Source organism: Gorilla gorilla, chromosome 21 (genome assembly GCF_029281585.2).
Source record: "Gorilla gorilla gorilla isolate KB3781 chromosome 21, NHGRI_mGorGor1-v2.1_pri, whole genome shotgun sequence".
NCBI lineage: Eukaryota > Metazoa > Chordata > Mammalia > Primates > Hominidae > Gorilla > Gorilla gorilla.
This window is the reverse complement of record NC_073245.2, coordinates 81,663,248-81,677,157: the sequence shown is the minus strand read 5'-3', so window position 1 is coordinate 81,677,157 and position 13,910 is coordinate 81,663,248.

Below are 13,910 nucleotides of genomic sequence, written 5' to 3'. Positions count from 1 at the left end.
CTACACAGCCAACTGGATGAACATGGAAATACCTACACCGCTATCTGTATGAACATGGATATATCTACACCGCTATCTGTGTTAACATGCATACATCTTCAGCGCTACCTGTATAAACATGGAAATATCTACACCGCTATCTGTATGAACATGGAAATATCTACACCGATACCTGTTTGAACATGGAAATATGTAAACCGCTATCTGCATGAAAATGGAAATATCTACACAGCTATCTGCATATACATGGAAATATCTACACAGCTATCTCTTTACACATGGAAATAACTACACCGCTATCTGTATGAACATGGAAATATCTGCACCGCCATCTGCATGTACATAGAAATATCTACTCCGCCATCTGTATTAAGATGGAGATATCTACACCGCTATCTGTATAACATGGAAATACCTACACCGCTATTTGTATAAACATGGAAATATCTACACCGCTACCTGTATAAACTTGGAAATATCAGCACCGCTATCTGTATGATCATGGAAATATCTACACCGCAATCTGTATTAACATGGAAATATCTACACCGCTATCTGTATGAACATGGATATATATACACTTCTGTCTGCATGAAAATGGAAATACATACACAGCTATCTGCATATACATGGGAATATCTACAAAGCTATCTCTTTACACATGGAAATAACTACACCGCTATCTCTATAAACATGGAAATATCTACACCGCCATCTGTATGAACATGGAAATATCTTCACAGCCATCTGTATGAACATATAAATATGTACACCGCCATCTGTGTTAAGAAAGAGATATCTACACCGCTATCTGTATGAACATGGAAATATCTACACCGCTATCTGTATGAACATGGAAATATATTCACCGCCATCTGTATGAACATGGATATATCTACACAGCCAACTGTATGAACATGGAAATCTCTACACCGCTATCTGTATGAACATGGAAATATCTACACCGCTATCTGTATGAATATGGAAATATCTTCACCGCCATCTGTATGAACATGGATATGTCTACACAGCCATCTGGATGAACATGGAAATATCTACACCGCGATCTGTATGAACATGGAAATATCTACACCGCTATCTGTGTAAACTTGCATACGTTTCACCGCTATCTGTATAAACATGGAAATATCTACACCGCTATCTGTATGAACATGGAAATATCTTCACCGCTATCTGTTTGAACATGGAAATATCTAAACCGCTATCTGCATGAAAATAGAAATATCTACACAGCTATCTGCATATACATGGAAATATCTAAAAACCTATCTCTTTACACATGGAAATAACTAAACCGCTATCTCTATAAACATGGAAATATCTACACCGCCATCTGTATGAACATGGAAATATCTGCACTGCCATCTGTATGAACATATAAATATGTACACCGCCATCTGTATTAAGATGGAGATATCTTCACCGTTATCTGTATAAACTTGGAAATATCTACACCGCTATCTTTATAAACCTGGATATATCTACACCGCTATCTGTATAAACATGGAAATATCTACACCGCTACCTGTATAAACATGGAAATATCAGCACCGCTATCTGTATGAACATGGAAATATCTACACCGCTATCTCTATGAACATGGAAGTATCTACACCGCTATCTGCATGAACAAGGAAATAGCTACACCGCTATCTGTACGAACATGGAAATATCTACACTTCTATCTGTATGAACATGGAAATATCTACACCACTATCTGTATGAACATGGATATATCTACACAGCCATCTGGATGAACATGGAAATATCTACACCGCTATCTGCATGAACATGGAAATATCTACACCGCTATCTGTGTAAACATGCATACATCTTCACTGCAATCTGTATAAGCATGGAAATATCTACAACGCTATCTGTATGAACAAGGAAATATCTACACCGCTATCTGTTTGAACATGGAAATATCTAAACCGCTATCAGCATGAAAATAGAAATATCTACACAGCTATCTGCATATACATGGAAATATCTACACAACTATCTCTTTACACATGGAAATAACTACACCGCTATCTGTATGAACATGGAAATATCTACACCGCCATCTGTATGAACATGGAAATATCTGCACCGCCATCTGAATAAACATATAAATATCTACCCCGCCATCTGTATTAAGATGGAGATATCTACACCGCTATCTGTATAAACATGGAAATATCCACACCGCTATCTGTATAAACATGGAAATATCTACACTGCTACCTGTATAAACATGGAAATATCTACACCACTATCTGTATAAACATGGAAATATCAGCGCCGCTATCTGTATTAACATGGAAATATCAGCCCCTCTATCTGTATGAACATGGAAATATCTACACCGCTATCTCTATGAACATGGAAATATCTACACCGCCATCTGTATGAACATGGATATATCTACACAGCCATCTGGATGAACATGGAAATATTTACACCGCTATCTGTATGAACATGGAAATATCTACACCGCTATCTGTATGAACATGGAAATGCATACACCGCTATCTGTATGAACATGGAAATAGCTACACCGCTATCTGTATGCACATGGAAATTTCTTCACCACCATCTGTATGAACATGGATATATCTACACAGCCATCTGGATGAACATGGAAATATCTACACCGCTATCTGTATGAACATGGAAATATCTACACCGCTATCTGTATGAACATGGAAATACCTTCACCGCCATCTGTATGAACATGGATATGTCTACACAGCCATCTGGATGAACATGGAAATATCTACACCGCGATCTGTATGAACATGGAAATATCTACACCGCTATCTGTGTAAACATGCATACGTTTCACCGCTATCTGTATAAACATGGAAATATCTACACCGCTATCTGTATGAACATGGAAATATCTACACCGCTATCTGTTTGAACATGGAAATATCTAAACCGCTATCTGCATGAAAATAGAAATATCTACACAGCTATCTGCATATACATGGAAATATCTACAAACCTATCTCTTTACACATGGAAATAACTACACCGCTATCTCTATAAACATGGAAATATCTACACCGCCATCTGAATGAAAATGGAAATATCTGCACTGCCATCTGTGTGAACATATAAATATCTACACCGCCATCTGTATTAAGATGGAGATATCTTCACCGCTATCTGTATAAACTTGGAAATATCTACACCGCTATCTCTATAAACCTGGAAATATCTACACCGCTATCTGTATAAACATGGAAATATCTACACTGCTACCTGTATAAACATGGAAATATCAGCACCGCTATCTGTATGAACATGGAAATATCTACACCGCTATCTCTATGAACATGGAAATATCTACACCGCTATCTGCATGAACATGGAAATAGCTACACCGCTATCTGTACGAACATGGAAATATCTACACCTCTATCTGTATGAACATGGAAATATCTACACCGCTATCTGTATGAACATGGATATGTCTACACAGCCATCTGGATGAACATGGAAATATCTACACCGCTATCTGCATGAACATGGAAATATCTACACCGCTATCTGTGTAAACATGCATACATCTTCACTGCAATCTGTATAAGCATGGAAATATCTACAACGCTGTCTGTATGAACATGGAAATATCAGCCCCTCTATCTGTATGAACATGGAAATATCTACACCGCTATCTCTATAAACATGGAAATATCTACACCGCTATCTGTTTGAACATGGAAATATATAAACCGCTATCTGCATGAAAATGGAAATATCCACACAGCTATCTGCATATACATGGAAATATCTACACAGCTATCTCTTTACACATGGAAATAACTACACCGCTATCTGTATGAACATGGAAATATCTACACCGCTATCTCTATGAACATGGAAATTTCTTCACCGCCATCTGTATGAACATGGATATATCTACAAAGCCATCTGGATGAACATGGAAATATCTACACCGCTATCTGTATGAACATGGAAATATCTACACCGCTATCTGTATGAACATGGATATATCTACACAGCCCTCTGGATGAACTTGGAAATATCCACACCGCTATCTGTGTAAACATGCATACATCTTCACCGCGATCTGTATAAACATGGAAATATCTACACCGCTATCTGTATGAACATGGAAATATCTACACCTCTATCTGTTTGAATATGGAAATATATACACCGCTATCTGCATGAAAATGGAAATATCTACACAGCTATCTGCATATACATGGAAATGTCTACACAGCTATCTCTTTACTCATGGAAATAACTACACCGCTAACTGTATGAACATGGAAATATCTACACCGCCATCTGTATGAACATGGAAATATCTGCACCGCCATCGGTATGAACATGTAAATATCTACACCGCCATCTGTATTAAGATGGAGATATCTACACCGCTATCTGAAAAAACATGGAAATATCTACACCACTATCTGTATAAACATGGAAATATCTACACCGCTATCTGTATAAACATGGAAATATCTACACCGCTACCTGTATAAACATGGAAATATCAGCACCGCTATCTGTATGAACATGGAAATATCTACACCGCTATCTGTATGAACATGGAAATATCTACACCGCTATCTGTATGAACATGGAAATATCTACAAAGCTATCTGAATGAACATGGAAATTACTACACCGCTATCTGTTTGAACATGTAAATATCTACACCGCTATCTGCATGAAAATGGAAATATCTAAAAAGCTATCTGCATATACATGGAAATATCTACACAGCCATCTCTTTACACATGGAAATAACTACACCGCTATATCTATAAACATGGAAATATCTACACTGACATCTGTATGAACATGGAAATATCCGCAACGCCATCTGTATGAACATATAAATATCTACACCGCCATCTGTATTAAGATGGAGATATCTACACTGCTATCTGTATAAACATGGAAATATCTACACCGCTGCCTGTATAAACATGGAAATATCAGCACCGCTATCTGTATGAACATGGAAATATCTACACCGGTACCTGTATGAACATGGAAATATCTACACCGCTATCTGTATGAACATGGAAATATCTACACCGCTATCTGTATGAACATGGATATATCTACACAGCCATCTGGATGAACATGGAAATATCTACACCGCTATCTGTATGAACATGGAAATATCTACACAGCTATCTGTATGAACATGGACATATCTACACAGCCAACTGGATGAACATGGAAATATCTACACCGCTATCTGTGTAAACATGCATACATCTTCACCGCAGTCTGTATAAACATGGAAATATCTACACCGCTACCTGTATAAACATGGAAATATCAGCACCGCTATCTGTATGAACATGGAAATATCTACACCGCTATGTGTATGAACATGGAAATATCTACACCGCTATCTGTATGAACATGGAAATATCTACAAAGCTATCTGAATGAACATGGAAATACCTACACCGCTATCTGTTTGAACATGTAAATATCTACACCGCTAACTGCATGAAAATGGAAATATCTACAAAGCTATCTGCATATACATGGAAATATATACACAGCTATCTCTTTACACATGGAAATAACTACACCACTATATCTATAAACATGGAAATATCTACACCACCATCTGTATGAACATGGAAATATCTGCACCGCCATCTGTATGAACATATAAATATCTAAACCGCCATCTGTATTAAGAAGGAGATATCTACACCGCTATCTGTATAAACATGGAAATATCTACACCGCTGCCTGTATAAACATGGAAATATCAGCACCACTATCTGTATGAACATGGAAATATCTACACCGCTACCTGTATGAACATGGAAATATCTACACCGCTATCTGTATGAACATGGAAATATCTACACCGCTATCTGTATGAACATGGAAATATCTACACCGCTATCTGTATGAACATGGAAATATCTACACCGCTATCTGTATGAACATGGATATAACTACACAGCCATCTGGATGAACATGGAAATATCTACACCACTATCTGTATGAACATGGAAATATCTTCACGGCCATCTGTATGAACATGGATATGTCTACACAGCCATCTGGATGAACATGGAAATATCTACACCGCTATCTGAATGATCATGGAAATATCTACACCGCTATCTGTGTAAACATGCATACATCTTCACCACTATCTGTATAAACATGGAAATATCTACACCGCTATCTGTATGAACATGGAAATATCTACACCACTCTCTCTATGAACATGGAAATATCTACACCGCTATCTGTTTGAACATGGAAATATCTAAAACGCTATCTGCATGAAAATGGAAATATGTTCACAGCTATCTGCATATACATGGAAATATCTACACAGCTATCTCTTTACACACGGAAATAACTACACCGCTATCTGTATGAACATGGAAATATCTTCTCCGCCATCTGTATGAACATGGATATATCAACACAGCCATCTGGATGAACATGGAATTATCTACACCGCTATCTGTATAAACATGCCTACATGTTCACCGCTATCTGTATAAACATGGAAATATCTACACTGCTATCTGCATGAACATGGAAATATCTACACCGCTATCTGAACATGGAAATATCTACACCGCTATCTGTATAAACATGGAAATATCTACACCGCTACCTGTATAAACATGGAAATATCAGCACCGCTATCTGTATGAACACGGAAATATCTGCACCGCTATCTCTATGAACATGGAAATATCTACACCGCTATCTGTATGAACATGGAAATAGCTACACCGCTATCTGTATGAACATGGAAATATCTACACCACTACCTGTATGAACATGGAAATAACTACACCGCTATCTGTATGAACATGGATATATCTACCCAGCCATCTGGATGAACATGGAAATATCTACACCGCCATCTGTATGAACATGGAAATATCTACACAGCTATCTGTGTAAATATGCATACATCTTCACCGCAATCTGTATAAACATGGAAATATCTTCACCGCTATCTGAATGAACATGGAAATGTCTACACCGCTATCTGTTTGAACATGGAAATATCTACACCGCTATCTGCATGAAAATGGAAATATCTACAGAGCTATCTGCATATACATAGAAAAATCTACACAGCTATCTCTTTACACATGGAAATAACTACACCGCTATCTGTATGAACATGGAAATATCTACGCCACCATCTGTATGAACATGGAAATATCTGCACCGCCATCTGTATGAACATATAAATAACTACACGGCCATCTGTATTAAGATGGAGACATCTACACCGCTATCAGTATAAACATGGAAATATCTACACCGCTATCTGTATAAACATGGAAATATCTACACCGCTACCTGTATAAACATGGAAATATCAGCAACGCTATCTGTATGAACATGGAAATATCAGCCCCTCTATCTGTATGAACATGGAAATACCTACACCGCTATCTGTATGAACATGGAAATATCTACACCGCTTGATGTATAAACATGGAATTATCTTCACTGCCATCTGTATGAACACGGATATGTCTACACAGCCATCTGGATGAACATGGAAATATCTACACCGCTATCTGTATGAACATGGAAATAGCAACACCGCTATCTGTATGAATATGGAAATATCTGCACAGCCATCTGTATGAACATATAAATATCTACACCGCCATCTGTATTAACATGGAGATATCTACACCGCTATCTGTATAAACATGGAAATATCTACACCGCTATCTGTATAAACATGGAAATATCTACACCGCTATCTGTATAAACATGGAAATATCTACACCGCTACCTGTATAAACATGGAAATAACAGCACCGCTGTCTGTATGAACATGGAAATATCTTCACCGCTATATGTATGAACATGGAAATATCTACACCGCTATCTGTATGAACATGGAAATATCTACACCTCTATCTGTTTGAATATGGAAATAACTACACCGCTATCTGCATGAAAATGGAAATATCTACACAGGTATCTGCATATACATGGAAATGTCTACACAGCTATCTCTTTACTCATGGAAATAAATACACCGCTAACTGTATGAACATGGAAATATCTACACCGCCATCTGTATGAACATGGAAATATCTGCACCGCCATCGGTATGAACATGTAAATATCTACACCGCCATCTGTATTAAGATGGAGATATCTACACCGCTATCTGAAAAAACATGGAAATATCTACACCACTATCTGTTTAAACATGGAAATATCTACTCCGCTATCTGTATAAACATGGAAATATCTACACCGCTACCTGTATAAACTTGGAAATATCAGCACCGCTATCTGTATGAACATGGAAATATCTACACCGCTATCTGTATGAACATGGAAATATCTACACCGCTATCTGTATGAACATGGAAATATCTACAAAGCTATCTGAATGAACATGGAAATTACTACACCGCTATCTGTTTGAACATGTAAATATCTACACCGCTATCTGCATGAATATGGAAATATCTAAAAAGCTATCTGCATATACATGGAAATATCTACACAGCCATCTGTATGAACATGGAAATATCTGCACTGCCGTCTGTATGAACATATAAATATCTACACCGCCATCTGTGTTAAGATGGAGGTATCTTCACCTCTATCTGTATAAACTTGGAAATATCTACACCGCTATCTGTATAAACATGGAAATATCTACACCGCAATCTCAATGAACATGGAAATATCTACACCGCTATCTGTATGAACATGGATATATCTACACAGCCATCTGGATGAACATGGAAATATCTACACCGCTATCTGCATGAACATGGAAATATCTACACCGCTATTTGTGTAAACATGCATACATCTTCACCGCAATCTGCAAAAGCATGGAAATAGCTACACCGCTATCTGAATGAACATGGAAATATCTACACCGCTATCTGTTTGATCATGGAAATATCTAAACCGCTATCAGCATGAAAATGGAAATATCTACACCGCTATCTGCATATACATGGAAATATCTACACAGCTATCTCTTTACACATGGAAATAACTACACCACTATCTGTATGAACATGGAAATATCTACACAGCCATCTGTATGAACATGGAAATATCTGCACCGCCATCTGTTTGAACATATAAATATCTACACCGACATCTGTATTAAGATGGAGATATCTACACCGCTGTCTGTATAAACATGGAAATATCTACACCGCTCTCTGTATAAACATGGAAATATCTACACTGCTACCTGTATAAACATGGAAATATCTAAACCGCTACCTGTATAAACATGGAAATAGCACCGCTATCTGTATGAACATGGAAATATCAGCCCCTCTATCTGTATGAACATGGAAATATCTACACCGCTATCTCTATAAACATGGAAATATCTACACCGCTATCTGTTTGAACATGGAAATATCTAAACCGCTATCTGCATGAAAATGGAAATATCCACACAGCTATCTGCATATACATGGAAATATCTACACAGCTATCTCTTTACACATGGAAATAATTACAACGCTGTCTGTATGAACATGGAAATATCTACACCGCTATCTGTATGAACATAGAAAAATCTACACCGCTACCTGTATGAACATGGAAATATCTACACCGCTATCTGTATGAACATGGAAATATCTACACCGCTATATGTATGAACATGGAAATATCTACACCGCTATCTGAACATGGAAATATCTACACCGCCATCTGTATGAACATGGAAATATCTGCACCGCCATCTGTATGAAATTATAAATATCTACACCAACATCTGTATTAAGATGGAGATATCAATACCGCTATCTGAATAAACATGGAAATATCTACACCGGTATCTGTATTAACATGGAAATATCTACACCGCTATCTGTATAAACATGGAAATATCTACACCGCTACCTGTATAAACATGGAAATATCAGCACCGCTATCTGTATGAACATGGAAATATCTACGCCGCTCTCTGTATGAACATGGAAATATCTACACCGCTATCTGTATGAACATGGAAATATCTACAAAGCTATCTGAATGAACATGGAAATACCTACACCGCTATCTGTTTGAACATGTAAATATCTACACCGCTAACTGCATGAAAATGGAAATATCTACAAAGCTATCTGCATATACATGGAAATATATACACAGCTATCTCTTTACAGATGGAAATAACTACACCGCTATATCTATAAACATGTAAATATTTACACCACCATCTGTATGAACATATAAATATCTACACCGCCATCTGTATTAAGAAGGAGATATCTACACCGCTATCTGTATAAACATGGAAATATCTACACCACTGCCTGTATAAACATGGAAATATCAGCACCGCTATCTGTATGAACATGGAAATATCTACACCGCTACCTGTATGAACATGGAAATATCTACACCGCTATCTGTATGAACATGGAAATATCTACACCGCTATCTGTATGAACATGGAAATATCTACACCGCTATCTGTATGAACATGGAAATATCTACACCGCTATCTGTATGAACATGGATATAACTACACAGCCATCTGAATGAACATGGAAATATCTACACCGCTATCTGTGTAAACATGCATACATCTTCACCGCTATCTGTATAAACATGGAAATATCTACACCGCTATCTGTATGAACATGGAAATATCTACACCACTATCTGTTTGAACATCTAAATATCTAAACCGCTATCTGCATGAAAATAGAAATATCTACACAGCTATCTGCATATACATGGAAATATCCACAAAGCTATCTCTCTACACATGGAAAAAACTACACCGCTATCTCTATAAACATGGAAATATCTACAGTGCCATCTGTATGAACATGGAAATATCTGCACCGCCATCTGTATGAAGATATAAATATCTACACCCCCATCTATATTAAGATGGAGATATCTACACCGCTATCTGTATAAACTTGGAAATATCTACACCGCTATATGTATAAACATGGAAATATCTACACCGCTATCTGTATAAACATGGAAATATCTACACCGCTATCTGTATGAACATGGATATATCTACACAGCCATCTGGATGAACATGGAAATATCTACACCGCTATCTGTATGAACATGGAAATATCTACACCGCTATCTGTGTAAATATGCATACAACTTCACCGCAATCTGTATAAACATGGAAATATCTACACCGCTATCTGTGTGAACATGGAAATATCTACACCGCTATCTGTTTGAACATGGAAATATCTACACCGGTATCTGCATGAAAATGGAAATATCTACAGAGCTATCTGCATATACATAGAAATATCTACACAGCTATCTCTTTACACATGGAAATAACTACACCGCTATCTGTATGAACATGGAAATATCTACACAGCCATCTGTATGAACATGGAAATATCTGCACCGCCATCTGTATGAACATATAAATATCTACACGGCCATCTGTATTAAGATGGAGATATCTACACCGCTATTTGTATAAACATGGAAATATCTACACCGCTATCTGTATAAACATGGAAATATCTACCCCGCTACCTGTATAAACATGGAAATATCAGCACCGCTATCTGTATGAACATGGAAATATCTACACCACTATCTGAATGAACATGGAAATATCTACACCGCTATCTGTAGTAACATGTAATTATCTTCACCGCCATCTGTATGAACATAGATATATCTACACAGCCATCTGGATGAACATGGAAATATCTACACCGCTATCAGTATGAACATGGAAATATCTACACCGCTATCTGTATGAACATGGAAATATCTTCACTGCTATCTGTATGAACATGGAAATATCTACACCGCTATCTGTATGAACATGGATATATCTACACAACCATCTGGATGAACATGGAAATATCTACACCGCTATCTGTATGAACGTGGAAATAGCTACACCGCTATCTGTTTGAACATGGAAATATCTAAACCGCTATCTGCATGAAAATGGAAATATCTACACAGCTATCTGCATATACCTGGAAATATCTGCACAGCTATCTCTTTACACATGGAAATAACTACACCGCTATCTGTATGAACATGGAAATATCTGCACAGCCATCTGTATGAACATATAAACATCTACACCGCCATCTGTATTAAGATGGAGATATCTACACCACTATCTGTATAAACATGGAAATGTCTACACCGCTATCTGTATAAACATGGAAATATCAGCACCGCTATCTGTATGAACATGGAAATATCAGCCCCTCTATCTGTATGAACATGGAAATATCTACACCGCTATCTGTATGAACATGGAAATATCTACACCGCTAGATGTATGAACATGGAATTATCTTCACCGCCATCTGTGTGAACATGGATATGTCTACACAGCCATCTGGAGGAACATGGAAATATCTACACCGCTATCTGTATGAACATGGAAATAGCTACTCCGCTATCTGTATGAACATGGAAATATCTGCACCGCCATCTGTATGAAGATATAAATATCTACACCGCCATCTGTATTAAGATGGAGATATCTACACCGCTATCTGTATAAACATGGAAATATCTACACCGCTATCTGTATAAACATGGAAATATCTACACCACTATCTGTATAAACATGGAAATATCTACACCGCTACCTCTATAAACATGGAAATATCAGCACCGCTATCTGTATGAACATGGAAATATCTACACCGCTATCTGTATGAACATTGAAATATCTACACCGCTATCTGTTTGAACATGGAAATATCTACACCGCTATATGTATGAACATGGAAATATCTACACCGCTATCTGTTTGAACATGGAAATATCTACAGCGCTGTCTGCATGAAAATGTAAATATCTACACAGAAATCTGTATATACATGGAAATATCTACACAGCTATCTCTTTACACATGGAAATAACTACACCGCTATCTCTAAAAACATGGAAATATCTACACCGCCATCTGTATGAACATGGAAATATCTGCACCGCCATCTGTATGAACATATAAATATCTACACCGCCATCTGTATTAAGAAGGAGATATCTGCACTGCTATCTGTATAAACCTGGAAATATCTACACCGCTATCTGTATAAACATGGAAATATCTACCCCGCTATCTGTATAAACATGGTAATATCTACAACGCTACCTGTATAAACATGGAAACAGCACAGCTATCTGTATGAACATGGAAATATCTACACCGCTATCTGTACGAACATGGAAGTATATACACCGCTGTCTGTATGAACATGGAAATAGCTACACCGCTATCTGAACATGGAAATATCTACACCACTATCTGTATGAACATGGAAGTAACTACACCGCTATCTGTATGAACATGGATATATCTACACAGCCATCTGGATGGACATGGAAATATCTACACCGCTATCTGTATGAACATGGAAATATCTACACCGCTATCTGTGTAAACATGCATACATCTTCACCGCTATCTGTATAAACATGGAAATATCTACAACGCTATCTGTATGAACACGGAAATATCTGCACCGCCATCTGTATGAACATATAAATATCTACAACGCCATCTGTATTAAGATGGAGATATCTACACCGCTATCTGTATGAACATGGATATGTCTACACAGCCATCTGGATGAACATGGAAATATCTACACCGCTATCTGTATGAACATGGAAATATATACACCGCTATCTGTATGAACATGGAAATATCTACACCGCTATCTGTATGAACATGGAAACATCTACACCGCTATCTGTATGAACATGGAAATATATACACCGCTATCTGTATGAACATGGAAATATCTACACCGCTATCTGTTTGAACATGGAAATATCTACACCGCTGTCTGCATGAAAATGGAAATATCTACACAGCTATCTCTTTACACATGGAAATAACTACACCGCTA